General features: G+C 43.0%; 1 non-coding gene and 1 pseudogene across 1 annotated transcript; one reads left to right on the forward strand and one right to left on the reverse strand.

Moving 5' to 3' along the window:
* Nucleotides 1-241: 241 nt before the first annotated feature.
* Nucleotides 242-344, forward strand: LOC120592574 (U6 spliceosomal RNA). The gene has a single exon (XR_005650154.1). It is a non-coding gene; the product is annotated as a U6 spliceosomal RNA (small nuclear RNA).
* A 283-nt stretch (nucleotides 345-627) lies between these two features.
* On the reverse strand, nucleotides 628-2,904 carry LOC120592482 (crk-like protein; annotated as a pseudogene).
* Nucleotides 2,905-3,296: the final 392 nt, after the last annotated feature.

Below are 3,296 nucleotides of genomic sequence, written 5' to 3' on the forward strand. Positions count from 1 at the left end.
GAGAAACTATATTGGGTGTTGAGTGTCAGGTGTTGGGGTCGGATGGGTAGCTGGTACTGTATGTACTATCTTTTCAATTATTCTGTAAAAATTAAAACTGTACTAAAAATAAAGTATATTAATTATTTTTAAAGTCCGAGTCTCATTTTTCTTCATTTTTCATTGAGGATAGAGGATTTGTTTATCTTTTATACTTCTTCCATCTTTAACATTTATGATCTCCCTCTTTTAAATGTTTTTAGTGCTCACTTTGGCAGAATACATACTAAAAATTGGAATGATACAGAGATTAGTATGTCCTCTGCCCAAGGATGACACAAATTCATGAAGTGTTCCATATCCTAAAACTGTATCTATACTTTATTTTTTTAGCGCAGTTTTAGATTTACAGTAAAATGAGCAATAGTACAGAGTTCTTAGACATCCTGCCCCGCATATCCTCCCTTACTATCAACAACCCAGCATTAGAGTGGTACATTTGTTATAATCAATGAACCTAAATTATCATCCAAAGTCTATAGTTTACATTAAGGTTCACTCCTGGTGTTGTAGGTTCTATGGATTTGACAAATGAATAACATATCCACCACTAGAATATCATACAGAGTAGTCTCACAGCCCCCCAAATCCTCTGTGCTCCACTTATTTGTCCTTTCTTCCCCCTAACCCAACGGGAAACTTTTGTGGTGCTAGAATAGTTCTGCATCTTGATTGTGGTGGTGGTTACACAAATTTACACATGTGATAAAATGACAGAACTAGACACACATTGCACCAATGTCAGTATTCTGATTTTGATATTGTACTAAAGTTGAGTAGTCACTGGGAGAACCCATTGAAGGGTACATAGGAACTCTGCACTATCTCTGTAACATCTTGTGATTCTGTAATTATTTCAAAATAAAAAAGTTTAAAATATTAAATCTGTCTTTGTTCAAAGAAAATAGTGGCCATGGCTAGGATCAGGGGGCCCGACTGTTTCTACTCTGATTGTTCCTTGGCCTGGCTGGTGAGCTCTTGGATGACTGGCTCAGGCAGGTTTCTTAAATTCTTTGGCCTTTCAGGTGTTCTCCTACGACGAGGGCACTCATTTTTCCAATGGCTAGCCTCTTTGCAGTTGGTGCATTGGTTGTCACAAAGTAGGGGTTTCCTTTTGATTTCTCCCTTCCATGAGGGAACAGCAGTCTGTTGTGCTGGACCTGGGTTCCCCAATCGGGTCTTTTGACCGCAGCTTACAAACATTTTGTTTGCAACTTCTAGTAACTGGGTGTTGTTCATCCCAGCAAAGCCCTCTAATTTTGAAGCTTGTGCTTCGGAGTCAAAAGGGGTATACGCCTGGAATGCCTCACATAGTCTCTCATAGAATTCTGTGGGCAACTCCTCTGGCCTTTAGAGTATCTTTGTCGTTTTTGTTGTTGGCTTCCTAGCCCCAGTCTTTACCTTTAATTTGGATTTTTCATGTTTTCCATGTGGTGAGGATCTTACTACCTTTTTAACAAAAGCAAGGGGAATTATTCCGACCCGGCCATCCTTGTTCTGGGCACTTCACTGCTGTTCTTCTGGCTTCTTGATTATTACTAGGATATCACCCTTCTTAAAAGGCAGGTCTTCAGCATCATTTCCAGGAAAATCATAGAGAGTCCATGCATATTTCGATGCACTTAGATACCTGGGCACGGGCTCCATCAGGGTGGTGGTGTTCAGGTGGTGGTGTTCAGGTGGTGGGTGAGTCTTGTAAAACTCTAGCAGGACCGACAAATGGTCAAATTCCATCTTGATGATGTAGTAGTAGGAGACTAGTGCATTCTCGGACACGGACAGTAGATAGTCCTTGGGGCAGGTGGAAGAGTCGTGGACTATGAACATGCCATGGAGCTGGCCCTGGAGCTGAGTCTGCACCTCCTCGTGAGACAATGACTCCATATAGCAGGCAGAGTGATTTGAGGAGTCGAACTTGAACCTGACACAGGGCATGGTGCTGGGCCGGGACTCTGGGGTAGGTTGGAGTGGCGAAGACACTGATGGTGGAGGTTTGTCAGCAATTGTGGGCACAGTGGCTGTGAGGAGACTGACGGTGCTGCTGAGATGTATGGTGGTGAGAAGAAAATAAGCTCTTCCTCAGGGACCCCTTGGTGGATTAATTTTGCTGGCACCTTCTTGTTCTTTTCTTGAGTTGGTTGGGCCACAAGTACCTTACTCTCTCCCTGCCTATTCGCACTAAACTGGACCCAAGGGAGCACGAAACTGGACCCAGTAGCAGTATGCAGCCATGTGTCTATGTACGAAAACTGGTCTGAATATCCAGGGATCCCCTTCACTACCCACTATACTGCCCTCACTGTGGGGAGGTCGAGAGTCCCTTCTAGAGGCCAATTTACCCTGAAGGCGGGCCATTTAAACTCACAAAGAGTACGAAGCTTTCCTGAGGTCAGCTTGACCCCTTATTTCCCTGAGAAATCTTCCTTAAAATTTTCCAACATACAATCTAAGACAGTTGGCTTAGCAGAACCTCCCCCCATATATGCAGGGACCTTCCTTTGAAAACTGGGTGCACAGGCCAGTGTTAGTATATTTTCTAAAGCCCCAGAAGGAGCGTTAGCTGGTTAAGGCATCATAAAACACTGAAATTATTTTGATGAAATACAGAATCCTTGTTTTCTACTCAGAAAACCTTTTCATAACATTAGTCTAAAACACAATTCTAGTTTTTGAATTCCTCTTACTTTTAGCACATAGAATTTCCTCTCAGAATTTCCCTTCACCAACCTTCTTTCACATTTTCTTTATTCTCTCAGTTTGCTTCTTTTCACTCTTTCAGCAATAACCATCTCTGAGACAAACACCTTTCCTTCAATTTCCTTCAAAATAAGTCTCCAGACCTTATACCTTCTGTTACCAAAAACACTTTCCTTTCATATCTATCTATCTATCTATCTATCTATCTATCTATCTATCTACTCATCTATCTATCTATCACTCTCCTCTCTCTCTCTCTCTCTATCTATCTATCTATCTCAGGAGTACCTCCTGTACCTCCCATGACAGACAACAATCACATGGAGGGTTGGGGGATAGGATCAGGGAAAATGTGGAGGGGACGCCACTCACTTCGCCCATCTCTGGCTGCTCCCCTCATGGAGATTTCAGGTGCTTCTTAGCATTGGTGGGTTGGTATAAGCCCCCGACCCGGATCACTGGAGTAGACTCCTCATGGAGATCCAGTGAGGCCACCGTAAGCCATATGAGGTTCGCCATGGTGCCACGGATTGGGGCTCAACTCTCAATTTGTGGCAAGA

Source organism: Pteropus medius, unplaced genomic scaffold (genome assembly GCF_902729225.1).
Source record: "Pteropus medius unplaced genomic scaffold, Ma_sr-lr_union100, whole genome shotgun sequence".
NCBI lineage: Eukaryota > Metazoa > Chordata > Mammalia > Chiroptera > Pteropodidae > Pteropus > Pteropus medius.